Genomic DNA, 23,911 nt, shown 5'->3' on the forward strand with positions numbered 1-23,911 from the left:
TTTTATCCACTCTGCAGTGATTTTTATGCATCCAATTTGTTTCCCTATGAAGACAATCCTTTAACAACCAAAACTCATCTTAAAAGTGTGCTCATTTTGGATTTGTTTTAATATGTCACATTGCTCTTGAAAGAAATAATAGACCTTGTGTCAAGGTTACTTCCCCACTCTGAACTATAGGGTGCAGATGTGGGGACCTGTATGAAAGACCCCCTAAGCTTATTCTTACTAGCTTAGGTTAAAAACTTGCCCAAGGTACAAACTTTGCCTTGTCCTTGAGCCGTATGCTACCACCACCAAGCGATTTAAACTAAGAACAGGGAAAGAGACCACTTGTAGACATCTTCCCCTAAAATATCCCCCCAAGCCCTATACCCCCTTTCCTGGGGAAGGCTTGATAATAATATCCTCACCGACTGGTACAGGTGAACACAGACTGAAACCCTTGGATCTTAAAAACAATGAAAAATCAATCAGGTGCTTAAAAGAAGAATTCTATTAAAAGAAAAAGTAAAAGAATCACCTTTTGTAAAATCAGGATGGTAAATACTTTACAGGGTAATCAGATTCAAAACATAGAGAATCCCTCTAGGCAAAACCTTAAGTTACAAAAAGACACAAAAACAGGAATACACATTCCCTCCAGCACAGCGAATTTTACAAGCCATTAAACAAAAGAAAATCTAACACATTTTCTAGCTAGATCACTTACTAACTTTACAGGAGTTGGAAGGCTTGCATCCTTGATCTGTTCCCGGCAAGGTATCACACAGACAGACAAAAGCCTTTGTCCCCCCCTCCAGATTTGAAAGAATCTTGTCCCCTCATTGGCCATTTTGGGTCAGGTGCCAGTGGGGTTACCTTAGCTTCTTAACCCTTTACAGGTGAAAAGATTGTGCCTCTGGCCAGGAAGGATTTTACAGCACTGTATACAGAAAGGTGGTTACCATTCCCTTTATATTTATGACACCTTGTATTAGACCCTGAAAACTAAGAGAACTGATCTGAGTCTTGGCTTTGGAAAATGCATCAGTTAAAGCAGGGAGAGGATTAAGATAGCCTGCCAGCCCATGGTTCACACATTGAGCTAGAGATAATGGAAGCACAATCAGGATCCCTGTGTCCATGCACAGTCCCACTGAAGTCAATGGTACTCTGCATATGTGCAATATTTTAAGCTAGCAGATTGTGATGCAGAATGTATCACACATCCGTTTGCTTACAGTAAACATCCTAATGTTTGAACGTTTATCCAAAGTTTACCAGAACTCCAACATCTCCCACCAAAATAAGGCTGGGTATGTGATGTGAATTTTTTTTATATTTTAAATTTTCTAGCAGTTTTATTTCTATTTGTGGCCGGAAATACCCGAAGAACAGCTTTTCTGATAATAATTTGGTCACTTCTGGATCTGGTCCCAGATGGAAACCACAATAGGAAATAAAAAGCACATTGAAACAATTCAGAGTCTACAAAACTGGCAAGAGTTCAGGACTGTTTCATATCAAACCAGTTCACATGTCCCTTGTTTTCCTATTTCCTTTTTCACATAGCCAGTATTTAGGGGGAAAAAAGATCATCACAGAACTTTCTTGTTTGTAGATGTACTATGCTGTAACTTAATCTTGTGAGGCATGTCTAGCACACTTTGTTAAGTTGCAGGAGAAGATTCTCAAAGATACCTGCTTAAATCCATATGTAGGCACCTAAATAAGTAGCCTGATTTTCAGAAGTGATTAAATCAGTAGGAGATGCTGGGTACCCCACTATTTTGAAAATAGGCCCCCTATCTGGACACTGGTTGGGGAGCCTAACTTTAGACATCCAGGTTTGAATATGTTGGACCCATTCTTAAGATTTTCCACTAGTTCCAGTAGACACCACAGTTTAAGGGTGTTGAGATATACTTGAGTGGTACATCACCACTAAAAAAAAAAAAACAAAAACAAAAACAGATGGCTTTGAAAGGGAGTAGTTTAGAAATTAATATCTTTGAAAATTCAGAATATTTTTATTTATTTAACTACCACATTCCTAGGAAAGAGTTCCCCAAATTACAACACTAGAGACACAGGCAGGTCAGGTAAGCTTACAATCAAAATACCTGTGGGTGTCTTCTAAAGTCTGGAGACAAAGAAGGCAATGTGTCCCAGATCCTTAGCTGCTGCACACTGGTGTAGCTCCATTGGTATCAGTGAGCTACTCTGTGTCTCATTTCACCACCTGTTTTAAAACCATATTAATTTGTGATTAATAAAACATAACAATAAAATAAATAATAATTAATGAATAATCAAACTTCCCTACTTCACATGAGTTTTGTGAGGGCAACCTCAATAATGTTTCTAAAGGGCTTAGATACCACAGTTATGGGGGAATATATAAATATCTGGATTTAGAGAGGGAGATTTTCAGAGACACAAAGGGCAGCTAGGACCTAACTCAGACTGAAAGCCAGTGAGGAACTGGGGTCTAACTGCCATTTGTGCCTTGGAAAATACGCCCCACAGATAATATTCACATTATGTTGGTTTTTTTTCTGACTCAAAAGAATGCATAGAAACACACAGAACAGTTTGTGAATTGTGTGCATTTTGTATCTGAATACTCTTTAATAAGCTCTTCATTAAAGAATTGGACAATGTACATCTGAATCATCAAAAAATACTAATTCTATCACTACCAGGCTCCATAATTTGTAGAAGTGTTTATAGTTTCAGAGTGAACACTGTTTTTTTTTAAAAAAAGAGAATATATGTAAACGGAAAGTATCCTTACTCAGCTCAATTATAATGCAAGGGAGACCCCTGGTGGCAGAGTTTTATAAATGCAGTCAGTGCTTCAGTAGTCGAAGCAAGCTATTTACCTGATGATGATCAGCAGTGAGAGTTATATCCTCCAGTAGCTGCATCTCCATTGCCATCCTTTCATCCTTCGCTTCAGATAGTTCATACAGCCACGCTTTGTACACATACATATGCTTCATAACCCAGTGTTTCAAGTTAGTACTGCTACTATGCAACATCCTACTTGAAAGAAAACAGCTTCTGAGGAGAAAAATGGTATTCACCCACTTCCCACGCTTACAAATCTGAGGGTAAATGTTTAACACTTTCAAACAACTGAAAGCTAATATGTTGCCAATTCAAATGCCATTAAAAAAGATAAGCAAATACTGTAGCTAGATGAAAGGCTAGAAAAGCTCAAAAGCTTAAAAAGGAATTAACGGCTGTTTATGTATACATCACAAAATATAAATAATATCATTTCAATTTGATTAAAACATCTATATGATATCATGTGTGGGCAGCGTGTGTTATATCAGTCTTCCTATATACATTTGTATGGTTTCTCCATTGACTTTGTACAATAACAAGAAAAATAAGCAAGAGCTGTTGGATTCTGAACAAAGCTGTGGTAAGTGGGCCAGCTTCAAATTTGAATGAAAGCTATTCATAATATTGCAAGCAGGGTACAAATAGGGCCCTTTATTTTCAGATTTTACCGATTCTTCTGAAATTTTCCAAGATTTTACAGAAGCTATTAATTTTTTTTATCAATTTTCATCCAAATATTGGACCACTTATGTACATGAAAATACTAATATGTTAAAAAATCTAATCATTACATTAGGCAGATGTGATTATATTAATAATAAATTAGTCTAAGTGTATATGAGAAATGCCTGTTAAAGCAATGTAATGTTGTGATAGATACGCACACCCACACCATATACGTGTGTGTCAAGGTTCCTCCCCCACTCTGAACTCTAGGGTACAGATGTGGGGACCTGCATGAAAAACCTCCTAAGCTTATCTTTACCAGCTTAGGTCAAAACTTCCCCAAGGTACAAAATATTCCACCCGTTGTCCTTGGACTGGCCGCTACCACCACCAAACTAATACTGGTTACTGGGGAAGAGCTGTTTGGACGTGTCCTTCCCCCCAAAAATACTTCCCAAAACCTTGCACCCCACTTCCTGGACAAGGTTTGGTAAAAAGCCTCACCAATTTGCCTAGGTGACTACAGACCCAGACCCTTGGATCTTAAGAACAATGAACAATCCTCCCAATACTTGCACCCCCCCTTTCCTGGGAAATGTTGGATAAAAAGCCTCACCAATTTGCATAGGTGACCACAGACCCAAACCCTTGGATCTGAGAACAATGAAAAAGCATTCAGTTTCTTACAAGAAGACTTTTAATAAAAATAGAAGTAAATAGAAATAAAGAAATCCCCCCTGCAAAATCAGGATGGTAGATATCTTACAGGGTAATTAGATTCAAAAACATAGAGAACCCCTCCAGGCAAAACCTTAAGTTACAAAAAAGATACACAGACAGAAATAGTTATTCTATTCAGCACAATTCTTTTCTCAGCCATTTAAAGAAACCATAATCTAACACATACCTAGCTAGATTACTTACTAAAAGTTGTAAGACTCCATTCCTGGTCTATCCCGGACAAAGACAGACTATAGACAGAGACAAAGACCCTTTGTTTCTCTCCCTCCTCCCAGCTTTTGAAAGTATCTTGTCTCTTCATTGGTCATTTTGGTCAGGTGCCAGCGAGGTTACCTTTAGCTTCTTAACCCTTTACAGGTGAGAGGAGCTTTCCCCTGGCCAGGAGGGATTTCAAAGGGGTTTACCCTTCCCTTTATATTTATGACAGTGTGTGTAGATGTTTGTAGTGCTAATATACACTTCATAAAATAAACCATAGCATTAAACTGGTTTAACTTTCAATACTCTTACTTTTCTGTATTTGTTGCTTTTTTTCTGTCCTCCTGTCTCCCAGTATTAACGCCAATATTTACTCACAATACTGTGAAGTTAATTTTTGCACCGATTTTCACCCATTTTTACTGATAACTTCCAGGGAAATTTAAAACAAAATAAAAGTCAGGGAAAAAAGAGCTTTAGGTTCAATGCATGTAGTTACAATCTCATCATTACAGGCAAATAAAATTGTTTGCCTGTTTTTTTACATTAAGTTGTCGAAGAGATATAAACCCTCTTTCTTCAGCACTTAAACCAACAGAGGAAGAAAATGTCCCTGTGGGCAGATTATTACATTATTGTGCACTGTGGATTTTCTTGCACCTTCTTCTGAAGCATCTGCTGCTAACCGGTATAAGAAACAGAATGCTGGACTATATGAACTTCTGATGTGGAATGGACTTCTTTATGTTCCTATATTTTTCATGATTCACCAGGGTCTTATTAGAACACTATTTAATTACAAGAAGAAAAAGCATAATATCAAGTACCAAAAACCCCTAAAACAAAACAAAAACCCCGCCCTGAGTCTCAAAGAAAAAACAACATCACATGTTAAATAAACAGAAAGAGTAGAGCTATCTGAAACTGTTCAAACATTCAAAATTTCAATGAAACTATTTGCAAAAAGACTGAAGAAAAAAATCCAACATTTTCTGACACATATGAAAAAAATGAGCAATTAGAGAAGATCCCATAGCTATGGCCAAACACTTGGCAACTGATAACCCGTAGGTGAGATCTTGTAGATGGATTTGCCTCTGTGTAACCTACACTTTAGAGTCAGACAAAAACATATAAATCTACAGACTGCCATCATGTGTAGGAACCACCACACTGTGGCTACACCTGAATTTTTGAGAATAGATGTCTCTGTAGTTCAAATCTCAATTCTTATTTTTCTTTTATTTTAGATTTTTTTTTTATTTCAATCTTCTGCATTTTTCATTGTTGAGGAACCAAAAGGGAATTGTTTTGGTGAGAGCTATGCATAAATATACCTGTTTGTTTTTTTCAAAATAAATTTCACACCCAAATTCAGTTTCTGGCAATCCTTCCACATTTTTTCCACTATCACCTCCTCCCCCTACTCCCCCCAAATCTTTTTAGTTTTTCCATGAAATGTTGAGGTAATGGCTATTATTATTGCATCAGGAAAAACACTGAAAAGTCACTTTGGCATGAAACTTTGTGCTGAAAAAATGTTGAACCAACTAACTAGGATGAACCACGAGCGTGAACCACTCTTCAGAACTTTTATTTTGTGAGATAAAAGGGTGGGGATTGAAATAGCGTAGAACACATTAGGTTAAATTCACCTGTCACTTAAGCAGGCACAACTCCAATGGCTTTAATGGAATAAGGAATGAATTTGGTCACTAATCTACACAGGTTTCAGAGATTTACACATACATTAGTTTGTGTTGGTGAGTAGGAGGAAGAAGCTGAATTGAAAAGAGGCTACGGATGTAACTGACACTGGAAGAGAAGGGGCAGAGTGCACAAAATTTGGGGATATTTAAACTTGCGTGAGGAATTGGGCATGTGAGGATATCCGAACTGAATAGAATATGGAAATGAGAATGGCCATGGTCCTGGGCCATGCATAGGGTCTACAAAAACACAAATGCACCTGATACCCACCCACCAATAGTGGTACTTTGCCATGTATATGGATGCCCAGTTACATACTTCATCAAGCCCCATTGTAGATGCATTTACCTAGGACAAAGTGGTAGGGCCAGCTGCATAGGTAGAGTTAGATGGACCTCGCAGATTTGCTTGCAAGCAGGGTATCCGTCATAGGACTAAAAATTAACACAAAAGTATAATAAAATAATATTAAGAAAGGGAAGCTGCAGTAGCAGCAAATGCAGGCTCCTTCACAACAGGGTAGCCCGAGCATTTCAGAGAACACAACTTTCAGTGATAGACCAAAAGTGTAATGTATAAAATTAAAGTAATGGGAATGAAAAGAAAAAGTGGGGTCTTAGCCACTCATACAAAGATGATTTATAAAGGATCAAGCAAATACAACCCTTGCTCTGGTGCATGAATATCAGAGGTGGGAGAAGGTAAGAAGGTTTTGTATTTATGGCTTATAGGAATATGGAGAAATTTGGAAGGTGACTTATTAAAAGGCAAGGAGAGCACATTTATTCAATTTCAGTTATTCCATAACAAATTTGCTCATTTTACTCCTCAAATATTTTTTCTAGTTGGTAGTCACACAAACTCAGCCTGGTATGTGAATATCAAGTTTTTGCATCATCACCAGTTTCAACAATTCTGTGGATCAAATGCTGCCTCAGTTACCCCTGTGTGACCCTGTTGTCTTCAAATTATGCCCTCTGTTACACCTGTGTAATCCCAGTGCCTTCAGACAGGACACACAGCCTTAATTGAGGGCATTATCTGAAGACAATGGACTTTCACATAGGGCCCTTCAATAGGAATTTAGTTCACAGTTCTGTTGATGGTGTGGGAATCAGCTCAGCCTCCCAGTGGCATGTAGCTTCCAGAAGGATGCAGTAAAACAGCAAAACTTGCCCTTTTTATTAAGCTAAGCAGATATGCTTTGCATCACAGCCACTACTGTCTCCAACTATTTTTTTCTGACCCTCGAATGGGTAAATATGCATGTTTTGGTTTCCATTTTATTGCTTACCTTTTCTTTATTTGAGAAGAAATTATTGAAAGAATGTATCAAAAACTTGACCAAAGAGAAAGTTCTCGCTATGCAAACTTAATACCCCTGCTCCCAGGGTTCGAAACTCATGCATCCATTTAACATTCACAGTTTCCAATTTCTCAAAAAAAAAAAAAAATCAAACATCATATTACAGAGAACAGTCTTTATTTGTATCTTTTTTGTAAGTTCAAATGTAAAGAAAAAAATTGTATTTTTAATATTATCTTTTATTCATTATCAGCAAAATAAAAAAAAAACAAGCACCAGATTTATATTTGTAAAAATGACCTTTTGTTTTACAAAGGTACAAACTTTTAGGTGAAATCTGTAACTTGACACTTTCTTCTTTGCATTAGTTCTGTTCCAAGGTTCTTTTCTTTGTTGTCATTTGGATTGGAGGTACTTCCCAGGAATTCTGGTTCTCCCCAAAGCATTACTAGCAGCTGACTGCAACATATGTGCATTCATAAATAATACCTCTGTGATGAGTGTTCTGGTATTCTGTTCTCAATACTTGCATGAGTATTCTTAGCCTTTATTGATCTATCTCCTGTGAAAATCTTGGTTACAAGGTTTCTCTTGTGAGGGGATCATCATTGAACAGACCCATTTTGAGTGAGTGGCCTTCTTTTTATTGAGCTGTAATTTGAAAATGTCAGTGTGTGTAATTATTAATAATGGATAGTCTACTACAGAATCATAGACTTGATGGATGAAATTAAAAAAAGTGAAACAGGGTAGTGTGTTAGACCAACATACAGCATTGATGCCTTTAGACGTACTTTACACCTGCTCTGCTCATGTATAAGGGTGTCTAAGAGATAACATACACATCAAAGAACTGGAATATGGTGTAAGATGGCATAAATAAAGTAACTCAAGCCATATTTCAATTTTTTTGTTCTAGCTCCTCAGCAGGTAAGTTACATTAGCTTATACAGTGGCAGAGTGGTTATAAGTAGGTGTTCACGTCCTTATGTGTCAATTTATAATTTAAATAGCTGGTTGGAAAAGGGCTCTTTTCAGTGGAAAATTTAAAGTTTTTGATGAAAAATGTAAAACTGAATTTTTGGGCTTTTTTTATTTTCAATTCAGAAATGCTGACATGGTGCCTCATGGGAGCTCTTGTATGGGTGTATCATACTGCCATTCTCCTCTTTAGGCCAGGCTCATTTGTCAGACTACATTTCCGATGATTCTTCACAGGCTCACCTTACAGTTAGGGAAGATAGTTGTATCATGGGTGTGCCTAGGGGGCCATGGTACATCATGGGGAATGAAATCCAGCTGAAAGGCCCAACCCATAGAAGCACAGAAATGTGCTGAATTACCCAACTCATGATGTGAGAGGAAATCAGCATAGAAATAGATTTTAATTTATCTGTAGAAAAGTATTTTTGATCCCTGTACAATCCTCTGAGATTTCCTAGTTCTCTAAAATCATCCCAGCTTACTCTGATATAATGGGCATCAAGATACTTTTAAGTGCTCATCCAGCATCTTTGATGGGTCCAGGAGCAAAGCAGACCCCCCACTGCCCTCTGTGTGGTGAGACAGGGAGAAATCTCAAGCAGGAGCAACTGGAAGCAGCACTACATGTTCTCTACTTGGTTCCCCATCACAGTGGCCTGCTGCATATTTATATAGTAGAGGGGAAGGGTCCTGCTTCTTTTTTTTCATTCCCTCCACTCCACACGGCCGCCCACCCCATCACTACTACCCTGCCTGCCCATGTTGCGGTGCAAGTTGCAGGGCAGGCTAACTCACATGGCATTCAGTTACTTGACAATGTCCCCCTATTCTTGTTGCCATTGGGCATAATCGGTCATGGTGAGCCAATGGATTGGCTCTCATCAATTGTGGTGAGGATTGCGAGGTGGGTTTCTGCTTGCTGTTGCTTCTGGTTAGCCAGATCAACTCTGTAACTATATCGAGATTGTGCTGAATGAGTGTGGAAGTGGGCATTTCTGCTGCACAAGTGAAACCCACATGATTGTTCTTTGGACAAGGGGGATCCAGTGGATATAGTGCATTTAGATTTTCAGAAGTCCTTAAAGTAAGCAGTCATGGGATAAGAGGGAAGGTTCCTTCATGGATCGGTAACTGGTTAAAAGATAGGAAACAAAGGATAGGAATAAATGGTCAGGTTTCATAATGGAGAAAGGTAAATAGTGGTGTCCCTCAGGGGTCTATACTGGGCCCAGTCCTATTTAACATATTCATAAATGATCTGGGAAAAGGGGTAAACAGTGAGGTGACAAAATTTGCAGATGATACAAAAGTACTCAAGATAGTTAAGTCCCAGGCAGACTGCAAAGAGCTACAAAAGGATCTCTCAAAACTGGGTGACTGGGCAACAAAACAGCAGATGAAATTCAGTGTTGATAAATGCAAAGTAATGCACATTGGAAAACATAATCCCAACTATACATATAAAATGATGGGGTCTAAATTAGTTGTTATCACTCAAGAAAGAAATCTTGGAGTCATTGTGGATACTTCTCTGAAAACATCCACTCAATGTGCAGTGGCAGTCAAAAAAAACCAAACAGAATGTTGGGAATCATTAAGAAAGGGATAGATAATAAGACAGAAAATATCATGTTGCCGCTATATAAATCCATGGTACACCCATGTCTTGAATACTGCATGCAGATGTGGTCGCCCCATCTCAAAAATATTTATATTGGAATTGGAAGATGTTCAGAAAACGGCAACAAAATAATTAGGAGTATGGAACGGCTATCATATGAGCAGAGATTAATAAGACTGGGACTTTTCAGCTTGGAAAAGAGATGACTAAGGGGGGATATGATAGAGGTCTCTAAAATCATGACTGGTGTGCAGAAATTAAATACGGAAATGTTATTTATTCCTTCTCATAACACAAGAGCTAGTGACCACCAAATGAAGGTAATAGGCAGCAGGTTTAAAACAAACAAAAGGAAGTATTTTTTTCACATAACACACATCACCCTGTGGAACTCATTGCCAGAGGATGTTGTGAAGGCCAGAACTATAACAGGGTTCAAAAAAGAACTATATAAATTCATGGAGGATAGGTCCATGAACGGCTATTAGCCAGGATGGACAGGGATGGTGTCCCTAGCCTCTGTTTGCCAGAAGTTGGGAATGGGCTACAGGGGACGAATCACTTGATGATTACCTGTTCTGTTCATTCCCTCTGGTGCACCTGGCATTTGCCACTGTTGGAAGACAGGATACTGGGCTAGATGGACCTTTTGGTCTGACCAAGTATGGCCATTCTTATGTTCTCAACATGTGACTTTCTTTGGCTTAAAGAAAGGGAGAGAAGCAGTGGGAGGAGATGTGAATTCTAGTTGGAACAATCTGTTTATCTGCACAACACAGCTAAAAAGGCCTAGAAACATCCAGGTGTAGGGTACACAGTTATCTGACATGCTCAATAGCTGCTCTGAGGTTGTATACAAAGTTTTTATTGTGGGCAATCCACGTGGCAGGCTACATCCTAGTCACCCTATGAGAGCTGAGCCAACCAGAGCACAAGCTGGGATGGGTGGGGAAGGTTATAAATATGGGAGTTAAAGACAGCCCTGTGGAATCAGCAGCTGAGTGATGCAGGACCAAGAGATATGGCTGCTATGACAGCTATCTGTATAACTTTGGATACTAGTTAGTGTTATTCAGCTCTATGTACTCAGGAAACCTTCCATTAGGATAAGGTTTGGTCCACCATGGATTGTGTGTTTTATGGACATACAGAGAGAGCAGTGGGAAGAGAGCATTGGTTACTTGTGGAGGCTACATACTCTATGGAGTTTATATTTAGCTATCCACTTTAAACTGGAATTCTGTCTCAGCTAAAGTGAACAGGGTAGAACTCCATTAGGTTAAGGTCTGTAAATTCTTGCCTGACTTATCTGGGTATATGTGTATGTGACAGGTTTCAATCGGTCCAGCAAGCCCCTAGGGAGCGATGGAGAGCTATGGTCCCATGGGCAGGCCTTAGTCACACCTTTCAGGCACTGGGGAATTAGCGGAAAAGGTGCGCCGGCACAAGTCGGCAGCGCGCTCCCCAAGCGCCGCTACGAGTCTGCAGCGCGCAATTCTGCTACCCAAGGAGGGTTGGCCGGGGTAGGGGAATGCAGGCCCACCCAACTCCACTGCCCAGGGCCCTGACAGTGGCAGGAGGTGAAGCTCCCACCACTGGGTCAGCAGGGGGCCATCTGCGCCCCGCTGACCAAACACACCCACCCCACGGTGCAGTTCTGCCCCTGGGCTACTTCCTACCTGGTCTCTCAAGCGGGCCTCTCCGGTCCCTCCAGCTCATCCAGGTATTCTGCTGCTGGCAGCTCCAGCTCCCCCTCTGTGTCGGACTCACGCTGGCCCGGGCTACAGCCTGGCCCCTCCAAGTCCTCTGGGTACTCAGTGGCTGGCAGTCCTGGTTACCACAGGCCTTCCTCCCGGTCAGGTTCCTCCTGGCCCAGGGCCTGCCCTGGGTCGGCAGCAGGGTCTGGAGGGAGCAGCCTGCATCTGTCTCCCTCCATGGTGCTGCCCTTACTGGGCAAAGGGATTGGCGTAAACTTGGTCTGGCCCCACCCACTCAGGCTGAGAGGGTGGCTCTTTACCCTCTGGTTCGGAGGGAAGCCACCCTGGCTCCCTACAATGTGAAAGATAGTGCCCTGTAGCGTGAGAGACTTATAGAGATCCACAGAGTTAATATTTTCCATGCTGGTCCCCAGAAATGTCCTACTTTGGATACAGCACCTGAGAGGACTGGTTGGCTATTAACCCAAGGCCTGGGATGCTGCTAGCTACAGAGCATCCCAGAATGTTTGTTTGCTGACATGATTTTGAGAAGTTTGAAAGAACTGAGATGTTGCTATTTTTCCCAAGCTCAGAAGAATTCAGGTGACACACAGTAAAGATTATGACCACACTATAAAGACTGAGAAATCATGTCTGAAAGATAATCAGAGGGGAATGTGTGAATGCTGAAGTAAGAAGTATACGTGTTATGTTGAAACCTTACATTTGAATATATATAACAACAGCAAGAGGGAGACTCTGTATGAGGAACATGAGTAGATTTGCTGTGTAATAGTTGTTGTTTAATAGTTATTCATAGTATTACAAACACTATTTATAACATTTTTTTGTGTGCATTAAGTAAGTTTTGTTTGCTAAGAAGCTATACAGTACTCTATCTTTGTACTTCACTAGGAACTATTTAATATCTCTTATCAGGGTTTCACATACAATGCCCCTGAGGTTTATCTCTCTGTACTGCTTTCTGAAAAATCCTGAAAAGACAGAATTCTGGCCTGTGCTTATTCACTGGGCCTGCAAAAACCAGCTAGACCCCTCCTTCTGCTCTATGGCAGGCTGTGCTCATTCCCTGAAAGTGATCGTTATTCACCTGGGTGTAGAATGATTTATGCATAGCATAAGGTGTTCATTCAATTAGAATAAAGAGGGATGGGATTGGGCCCATTTCCTTACATCTCCAGCCCCTCCTAGGAGACCACCTGAGGATTAGCTCACCACATGGTCTGATGCCCCTTCCTAAGGTTGATCAGCCTGCCCACCCACTCCACAGCTTCTCTCATTCTCCAGGCGCTGCAGCATTTTCTTCTTTATGGCTTAGTCCTCCAGTCAAGTCACATTGAAGCTCCACCCACCTGCTATATTATCAAAGTCTTTTTCCACACTATCCCTGGCAAACCCCAAATACACAGCCCTAGCATGCTACTCCTACAGTGACTTGTAGGGAACCTGGGTGCACTCTCTGCACCGGATTCCAATCCAGGGACTCTCAACTCAGCAGCTCAGGTCTTTATTTTCCCAGACCTTACTGCTCCTTCCCTGGATTGCTTCTTACAGGTTTCTACTCTTCATCCCCTTGCATCAGGGAGTGTAACTCCAGGCCCTCCTTCTCTGCTACTAGCTCTCTGTTTCTGCCTAGATGAGCTTCATCCCTCATTGCATCCTAGCTCCCTTCCAGGCGCAGCCTATAGCTAACTGGCCTGTCTGTGCCACGGTGGGGGGAATGCCCCATCACAAGGGACATCAGCATTTTTCAATTGAGAGTTGTTGGTCTGGTTGGGTATGCTTTTAACACAAGCATGGCAAGAAATCACTAGACCTGCCAAAATCAGTTGGAAGGACGTGAACCAGGAAATTGATATGTATATGATAACAATAGGGGGTACAGTGATTTCACACATGGAGATTAAGTTTACCTCCCCAGAGCTGTTCAGGGAGGATAGAGTACATCTATCAGACATAGAATCATAGTATCATAGAAGATTAGGGTTGGAAGAGACCACAGGAGGTCACCAAGTCCAAACCCCTGCTCAAAGCAGGACCAACACCAACTAAATCATCCCAGCCAGGGCTTTGTCAAGCCAGGCCTTAAAAACCTTCAAGGATGGAGAGTCCACCACTTCCCTAGGTAACCCATTCCAGTGCTTCACCACCCTTCTTGTGAAATAGTGTTTCCTAATATCCAACCTAGAGCTCCCCACAGCAACTTGAGACCATTGCTCCTTGTTCTGTCATCTGCCACCACTGAGAACAGCCTAGCTCCATCGTCTTTGGAACGCCCCTTTGGGTAGTTGAAGGCTGCTATCAAATCCCCCCTCACTCTTCTCTTCTACAGACAAAATAAGCTCAGTTCCCTCAGCCTCTCCTCATAAGTCATCTGCTCCATCCCCCTGATCATTTTCGTTGCCCTCCGCTGGACTCACTCCAATTTGTGCACATCCTTTCTGTAGTGGGGGGCCCAAAACTGGACACAATACTCCAGATGTGGCCTCATCAGTGACGAATAGAGGGGAATAATCACTTCCTTTGATCTACTGGGGATGCTCATACTAATGCAGCCCAATATGCTGTTATCCTTCTTGGCAACAAGGGCATGCTGCTGACTCATATCCAGCATCTCATCCACTGTAATCCCCAGGTCTTTTTCCGCAGAACTGCTGCTTAGCCAGTCGGTCCCCAGCCTGTAGCGGTGCATGGGATTCTTCCGTCCTAAGTGCAGGACTCTGTACTTGTCCTTTTTGAACCACATCAGATTTCTTTTGGTCCAATCCTCGAATTTGTCTAGGTCACTCTGGACCCTATCCCTACCCTCCAGTGTATCTACCTCTCTCCCCCAGCTTAGTGTGATCTGCAAACTTGCTGAGGGTGCAATCCATCCCATCATTAATAAAGATCCATCCAGATCATTAATAAAGATGTTGAACAAAACTAGCCCCAGGACTGACCCCTGGGGTACTCCGCTTGATACCGGCTGCCAACTAGACATCGAGCCATTGATCACTACCTGTTGAGCCTGACGATCTAGCCAGATGGGGACAGATATTTTTTGGAGGGTCCCAGGCGCTGGTGTAACCCTTTCTAACTACTTGGCAGAGTGGATGTCTCATATACTCACAGATTTTAAGGCTAGAAGGGACCATCATGATCATCTAGTCTGATATTCTGCATGTTGCAGGCCACAGAACCTCACCCACCCACTCCAATAACAGACCCATAACCTCTAAAATCCTTAAATTGTGATTTTAAAGGCTCCAAGTTACAGGCAGTCCACCATTTAATCTAGTTTAAACCTGCAAGCAGTGCTTAATTTGTGCCAGGACTGAGCCCTGGCATCTCTAGGCTTGGCAGTTCATATCCCCAGTACCTCTGGGCTTGCCACCTCAATTATGACAGTAAAAAAACTGCTTGAGCCCCAGCAACTAATTGCTTGAATCTCAGAATCTCTTTCATTACAAATTAAGCACTGCCTGCAAGTGACCCATGACCCATGCTGCAGAGAAAGGCAAAAACAAAACAACAGGGTCTCTGTCAATCTGACCTGGGGGGAAATCCATTCCTGAACACAAACATGATGATCAGTTAGACCTTAGCATGTTGGCAAGACCCGCCAGCCAGACCTAGGAAAGAATTCACTCTAGTAACTCACATGCCTCCCCATCTAGTGTCCCATCTACAACCATTCGGTATATTTGATACTAATAGTCACAGATAGGCCACATGCCATTGCAGGCAATCTCATCATACCATCCCCTCCATAAACTTATCAAGCTCAGTCTAGAAATCAGTTGGATTTTTTGCCCCCATTGCTCCCCATGTAAAGTTCTTCCAGAACTTCACTTCTTTGATGGATAGAAACAAGCCTAAACTTGTCAATGGCCAGGTTGTAACCATTTGTTCTTGTGTTAACATTGACAAGTAACTTAAATAACTCCTTTCCCTTTCTGGTATTTATCCCTCTCATGCATTTATAGAGAGCAATCATATTTCCCCACAGCCTTTGTTTTGTTAGGCTAAAACAAGCCAAGTTCCTTTAGTCTTCTCTCATAAGGCAGGTTCTCCATTCTTCTTATCATTCTAGTAGTCCTTCTCTGCACCAGTTCCAGTTAAATACAGGCATTAAAGACAGCCCTGTGGACGCAGCAACTGATTACTGCAGGACAATGCTACGATGGCTAGGTCCTAATCCTTGTACCACTTTGTTGTCATACATTTTGGTGGATCCCAGTGTGTTGGTGGGTTAAAAAGTGTCCAATATGAGGTCCCTGTAACCCGGTGGGCTGCTTATGCATGCACCCTGAGACCAGGTTGGAACTCTAGAGCTTCCAGCCATAGTCCCTGGACAGGCCTGAGGGTGTAGAGGGGACACTGATCTCATACCTTCACTCAAGTTTGTAGAACCTGGGGCTATTGGTGCCCAGTTAAAGTCCTCACTAGAACATCCCTGCTGTGAGGTTGGGGAAGTGGTTCCCTGTTGGTTAAGAATTTTTAATAAAGTAATGGCCTCCACATTTAACCATGGCACGTGTTTCACCCTTCTGTGTCCACATCAAATCTCTTATCATAGCAGGGCACATATCAAGATGTCATTATCAAATCAGGTATTGCTAGAAGATTGCACATAGGAGAATATACTTTTATAAAGAATGTTAAAATGTATGTCTATGCTGAATGCTCCAAACTGTATAGTTAATGGTCAGCATGCATTTGTAGGCTAAGCTCAATTTTAATTTCACATTTGTGATTCACATTTAAGTTAACTTCAAAAGTTGTAAGCCCTGATTCTTGTTATATTAGTTCTACTAGGTTTGCCTTTCTGTTTCAAGGTTTTGAGTTGATAATGAATTATAAGCAAAAATTTATCTTCTCCTTTCTCTCTTTTAAAATTTATTTTGTGGATGTCAAAATTCACATGTGGCATTTCCCTGCATTGCAGACTCTGATGTATTTCAGCAGGGCAGTCGAGCATGCTGACACTGATGTGTAGTTTATATTGTTCAATATACTTTGCATTCACATTTGTGAACCTTTCACTGTTACTCAGAACTTTTACCTTGGTTTTGTTGCACCTGTGTTACTTTATGGTCTGCTGAATGCACATGGGAGTGGGGAGAAGTCAGGACTACTCCATATTTCATGAAACCACATTGATCCCCTTCTGGGACCTCTAGGGTTGCACCTAATTTCTATAAATATGTACAGACAACCTTAGTAGTAGTGCGCATGGAAGAGAAATCAACTATTAAGAAAAGCAAGTTTTTCCCTTTATAAAATATAACAAGAATGAGAAGGTAGCTGGTAGGCTCAGTAACCCCGAGTCTGAAACACGAAATAGCAAAGGCTCTAATTGTGCACTGAGATACATGTATGCAACTCCCACTGAAGTCAATGGGAGTTGTACATCCATATCTAAAGGTCAATTGGCCCAACATGTTGTTGATTGACACTGCAACGCTGGTGATTAAAAGGAGAAGTAATGTATTGTAATACTGAAGTCAGTCTATGTTATCAGGCAAAGCATCAGTACACGTATAACAGGTCAGGTATATGTAATAGATCACTGCCACAAGTGAACAAAGGGTTTGACTGGCCATTTTCTTTGTTGGAAGGGGGGTGGTGTCAGGGTATTAATAGGTGGATGGGGAGCTGGACTGGGAGTCAGTGGATGCAGGTTTTGTTCCCTTGGGCAATTGCTGTACCTTCATGTGCCTTCCCCCCCCCCCCTCAAATTTCCTCTGTCTTTTCCATTTACATTGGAAGCTCTTGGAGGAAGGGATTCTCTTTTGCTGTATGTTTGCACAGAGCTTTCAAAATGAAGTACCGGTTGTGGCTGGTGCTCTAGATGTTACTTTAATTTATAAATAACAATCATTTATGGCATGAAATGTCACCTTTGCCAATATCTCCACCCAAAGTATGATTTGTTGTGACTTGATACATCAGATAATTAGAAATTGAATGATTTCCTTTACGTCCAAGTCAGCTGAAATCACAAGTACCAGAAATAGAGCTGTTTGAGAATTTTCCCATAAAACATTTTTCCATCAGAAAATGTCAGTTTGTGGAAACCAAATCTGTTCGGGGAAGGGCTAGTTTCAACAAATCTCCTGATTCAATAAATTAAAAACAAAATGAAAAATTTCAACATTGTCAGAATGTCCCATTTTGACTTTTGCTGAATGATTTTTTGTTTCTAAGTTTTAATGAATTTATACTCAAGAAAAAGTTTTTAAAATTTAGAAGGTTGAAATCAAAATGAAACTTTTGATTGGACCCAATTTAAATGGGAGGTGGGGGAAGAAAAATGGGACAGCTACAAATAGCTAAAACATTTATTTTTTTAAACTGAATAGAAATAGTTTTCACTCTGTTGAAAAATAAAAAAAATGAAAATGTCCATGTTGCCCAAAAGCCATTTTTAACCAGGAAAAAAAAATCAACAAAAAAAATTTGATCTGCCATAAAATTTTGAAGGAGAATGAGTTAATATTTCATATTTTTAAGAAGCAATTTTTGTAATCATATTTTCTGATGTTACTTTCTTATGGTATTTGTCACAGGGAGTCTTTGTCATTCCCCTGTATACCTCATTGCCTGGTCAGCTTGTGTGGTCTCACAGATACAAACACACAGAGCACCAGGCTGTTAGCCTTTCACCATGTATGTATTTATTATTTTCTTACAAAGTAGCACAGCATAACACAGTCTTACTGCAAGGCAAGACTTACTTGCAACCTTCACTCCTCAGCCACCCCTTCTGAGTTTCCCTTTGCTTCCTGTTCTTTCCACTTTTATGCTCCCAATTACATCATTAGCACAGTGATGAGCAGGTGCTCATGATCCGCCACCAGAAAGTGTTTAATTGCTCATAGCTGAGCCTGCAGCCTCTTAATTCTGCAGCAACATCAGTGAGCAGGATGCTACTAATAGTGGCCTGTCATAGTATTACACATGGAACCACGAGAATACACATAAGTGTAGGGCAGTCAAGCTGTGCTTATAGAGGGGCCTGAGCTACAACATTTCTGTCTATATTTTGAGCACCCTGAAATTTGGTAGTTTGAATCTAAGTGTTTGGTTTCAGTTGATCCATTATGAAGTTGAAAAGTATCATTCTAAATATAGGCTCAGTTTCTGAGCCCTTTCAAAACTTGAGGTTCTCAGACTAAGACTTTCTAGCCCTGACAATCTGAATGTGAGAAATCTCAAACTGAGTATGTAAGAGTTTGAATACCTATTTGAAACACACAACAGAACCATTACAATTATAATCTATAATTTGTATTATGGCAAATACAAATACGGGGGGAGGGATAGCTCCGGGGTTTGAGCATTGGCCTGCTAAACCCAGGCTCGTGAGTTCAATCCTTGAGGGGGCCATTTAGGGATCTGGGGCAAAAATTGGGGATTGGTCCTGCTTTGAGCAGAGGGTTGGACTAGATGACCTCCCTGAGGTCCCTTCCAACCCTGATATTCTATGAATGCCAAGAAGCCCCATTAATGGATCAGAGCCCCATTTTGGAGGGCTTTCTACACAAACAAAACAGTGGACACTGTAAGATAAGAGACAACAGTTTGATGTAAGAAGGACAGTGCAAGAAAATATTGGAATACTGTTTACCACGATAAACAGAAGCCATAGCACATTTGCTGCTTAGCCACACAAAGAGGAAAACTTTTTAAAACTTGCCTTAGATTAATGTAAAATGAGGCAATTATCATATCTACAAACAAAACAATGCTGCATGAGATTTGATACTTGGAGTTCTATAGGTTATAATACTAGTTTGATTTTGTGATTTTTCCAAGGATAAATAATCTTTCTCCATTAAATTGTCAAGACAAGGTTGCAATGAGAGCCAAGCTAAACTGAACAATGAGTATGTGGAAACAGAAAAATACCATGCAATTAAATAAACAAAAGAGAGAGGAAAGTAAAATTATTAAACATATGTAGTAGACATTTTAGTTATAATTTGTGTTCTATTAAATAATGTATTACCGGACTAGAGACTAGATATTAAACTACAGTTCTACTTTGAAGTTCTCAAATATGAACAAACCACTAAGGCTTATTCTCCTGGTTTATCATACTTACAGAAATTGTAGTTTCATTACATATGAGTTAGGAAGGTTTACATTATTATTTATATTAAAATAAAACATTTCAGATTAAATAAGGAAAAGATGTCAGATCTGACCCTAATATGATCCACATGATGGAAATTAAACCTGGAAACCAACAAACAAAACAAACTGCAGGGATTCATTAGTTGTGACCTCTTAAAGTAAAAACTACTGAAAACAATTAAAATGGGACTTCACAGAAATAGAAATATCATGTGGTGAAGCACAAACCAAGTAAGTCTAATTTCATAAATTTGAGATCCTGCATTATAATTTTAATGATATTTACCTTAATATTACAGACATAATAGACAAATACTTTTAAAAATGCAGCATTGTTTTGTTTGTAGATAAGCTGCCATCCACCATTAACACTGTCAGACAATAAAGTGGTTTGCATGTGAATAGCAATGACACGGGGAAATAATAGTTTAATGAAACACAACAACTGCAACAAAAAACAAAAGGCAAACTAGAATTTATGGCCTGAAAGACATAAAACTTTGGGGAATGCTGCCTTCAGGTCAAAAGCAATAAATAAATATATATAACTCTATATAAATCACTAATTCATATTAAATGAATCCTAATGTCATAATGACCCCAGAAAAAATTGGGATTAAACTAGTAAAACCATATGTACCATACACAAGGGTAATAGTCAACAGAGAAGAATAGGAAGTATACTTCAAATGAGAAAATAGGGCCTGATCCTGCCATTGTTTTGTATGCAGAAATTCCATTGATGATAAATGGATATTTGGCTGCTTATCAACCACTTCTGTGTTATAGGATCAAAAAAAAAAAAAGTTGCTCATTTTGCTTTGTCCAAACTTCTTTTTTCAGTCTTCCTTCCTAATCAGATGCATTGATAACATTTCACTATCAAATATTCTCTTTAGGTCAGTTAAAGCATAGAATTCCCTACAGTTAAAGACATCTGAGAAATAAGACACATCTTGTCTTATTTGCATATACTTATGAGGGGCTGGGATCTAGCTGCTGGCAATGAACAAAATCAGGAGCCTTGTTGAAGTCTGGAGAAGGAATTGTTGTTTTTGTCACATTTTTTACACAGTAAGCATACCATTGACACTCAGTAAAGATAATAAAAGTTATTAAAATGCAGTTAGAAGAGTGCAATCACATATGATTCTATATTTCTCTCTTAATGATTCCCATATTTAAAGTGCTCCTTTTGTAAGAGAAAAAAATTACCTTTCTAACTGCTGACACTGAAAATTCAAGTGGGATCTGTGTTCTATTTAAGCCACTTACATTATACCCCATAAAGAAAATATTGTAATTAGAGCTTAGTTAACCATTTGGTGATAATGCATAAGGCAAAAGGCAAAAAATGCCATTTGTGTGTGTTACTATGGGGGTTTGCAGGCACATTGGGAGAACTTTTGAAGGTATTGATTTTTTGAAAATTTGCTCCTAAGTTTGTCTGCCAGTCTTGATCTCTCATCTGCATCCTGAAATGGATGGACAATTACCTTGTAATAATATCCAAATTTTCTTTTCTTTGGACACTGAACATCAAGCTCAAAATGTTTGGTGGATTATTTGTAGGCCAAGGAATTAAAGCTACATCACTTTACATCAAAGATATATAACTACTCCTATTTGGGGAACTATTGCATATTTATTATGTCCCCTATTGAAGCACATATATGAGTTCTGAAGAAAAAAAAATAGCCCCATTCACGACAGAGGGATTACTCATGCAAATAAAACCACACACATACTTCAGTACCATGCTGAATTGGTGCTATGTGTGTGCTATAAGTACTGTGCAAACCTATACATTTATTACACTGGAATCCTTCACCTATTCTGCTGCTGTAGCAACAAGCTGCCGTTAGGCTGCCTATAGACCCTACAAAGCAGATTAATTATTTTACTAATTGGTAAAAGCCAAGGAAACATGGGACACTGAAACCAATAACTACGTACCTTGAGGGGGGAAAAAGCTGAGGCATATAAAGGAGGTCAAGCATGAAGAGAATCCATTAAAAATACAAACCATTCATGACTAACAACCCAAGAGGTAAAATGGTCAGATGGAAACTAAGAGCCAAGGCCTTAAATAAAAGTGCTGAAAGCAATAAAAAGTCTCAGGATAATCCACTGGTGAGACCGACTGGACAAAAATGTAGTTAAAACAAACTGCCTTTATACTTTTTAAGGGTATGGCACAAACAAATGCATGTAAGAAAGTTAAGACTCCCACCTTGTACCTTTATCTTCTTGTACATAATGAAGCATATACTGGGCATGATTCTAGTCTCACACTGCTTTCAAACCAGTGTGCATACATTGAAGTCAATGGATTTACTCCTGATTTATCCTGGGGAAACTCTGATCAGAGTCAAACTGAAGATAGGCACCAACAGTTTCAAGAACTCTTCCTTCTTCTTGGTAATAGCAGCCACCTCAGGGGGCTATATTTGCTAAAATATCTAGGCATAAATTGCAGATGACCTTATTATCTTAACTCATTATTTCCTTGCTTTTGTAAGTTTGGGTCTCCATAACAGTTGTTTTAATATAATGGGGTTCTGAACCTGCAGGTTGTGTCTGCTGGAGAAATCCCTGAAGGTATAAATAGGTCACAACCACCCTGTGCTTCCCATACTGCTAAACAGGAGGTGAGTCTGAGCTTGATCCCCATTACATGGGAGGGATGTCCTGTTGGGACTCCCAGAATAGAGAAGGTCAAGAACCGCTGATATACAATATTTTGCTGCATGATTCAGCCTATTCCCAGTATAGATAAGAGGTGTGTTCTCATGTTTGTCAGTGAGGTAGGTAATAGTTAGTCCCAACAGAGCTATATCAGACTCACTAGTGAGCTTTCTAGACAGCCCCGTTGCAGATTAACAGTTGTATCCTGCTTTAGTAGTGAGAATCAGCTAATGCAACTGCATGTGCACAGCTTGCCTGCAGTAGATTTACATCCAGAAAAAGAAGAATAGGAAATAATTTTCAAGGGCCAGGAGGTAGAATCTACTTCCTGCAAAAATATCCCCCTAGTCTCAGTCAGAGTTTGTTTTTGTTCTGTGTGAGTGGCCAGAATGGTGTGTGGCTCCTGTAGACTTGTCATGATGGTTTGCAAGTAGGAACTGGGTAAAACTTTGCTTGTGAACTAGCCAGTACCTCAGTCACCACTGAGGAGGAGGTGGAGGAAGATAAAGCAGAGTAATCTCCTACCAGATCTCTGCCTAAATGATCCATCTCCACTGGTGAGTCTTTAAACCCAAACGTCATTCTCTGGATCGACACAACCACTGATGGCTCCTAGTCAAATAGTTTTTGCTAATATCCAACTTAGACCTCCTCCACTGCAACTTGAGACCATTGCTCCTTGTTCTGTCGTCTGCCATCACTGAGAACAGCCTATCTCCATCCTCTTTGAAACCCCCCTTCAGGTAGTTAAAGGCTGCTATCAAATCCACCCTCACTTATAAGGACATTAAGCTAAGACAATCAGAGTTAATAATTGAGATCACAATGTAACTTTAACTAAGGCAGAAGAGTATGCATACAATGAGAAAAGGAGGACTTGTGGCACCTTAGAGACTAACCAATTTATTAGAGCATAAGCTTTCGTGAGCTACAGCTCACGAAAGCTTATGCTCTAATAAATTGGTTAGTCTCTAAGGTGCCACAAGTCCTCCTTTTCTTTTTGCGAATACAGACTAACACGGCTGCTACTCTGAAACCTATGCATACAATGTACCTTTCCTTAGAACTGGCAAGGTGATTATGGAGAGTGCATAGAGTGAACTGACAGCAAAGATTCCACAGCAAGGTCTATCCATTTATTATGTTTCCAACCATTAGCATGGGGGTTTTGAAATGTAACTAGAAATAGAATATTTTTAGTAACATTATCCTCTTCACTGAATTTTTTAACTAAAAGTAAAACAAGTCACAATAATTTAAGATTCATGATTCCCTAGGCTAGATTATGTAAAATACCATGAGCATCTGTTAGTCAGC

General features: G+C 40.0%; 1 long non-coding RNA gene across 1 annotated transcript in view; it reads right to left on the reverse strand.

Annotated features, from left to right (window-relative positions):
* Positions 1-4,464, reverse strand: part of LOC311521575 — a 29,303-nt gene extending 24,839 nt beyond the window's left edge. The window contains exons 1-3 of the long non-coding RNA XR_014711916.1: positions 4,429-4,464; positions 2,868-3,027; positions 2,106-2,224 (exon numbers count right to left, since the gene is read on the reverse strand). This is a non-coding gene — a long non-coding RNA (uncharacterized lncRNA). The remainder of the gene's footprint in view (positions 1-2,105; positions 2,225-2,867; positions 3,028-4,428) is intronic.
* Between the last annotated feature and the right edge of the window lie 19,447 nt (positions 4,465-23,911).

Source organism: Lepidochelys olivacea, assembly GCF_965140295.1.
Source record: "Lepidochelys olivacea isolate rLepOli2 genome assembly, chromosome: 1".
In the NCBI taxonomy this organism is placed as follows: Eukaryota; Metazoa; Chordata; order Testudines; family Cheloniidae; genus Lepidochelys; species Lepidochelys olivacea.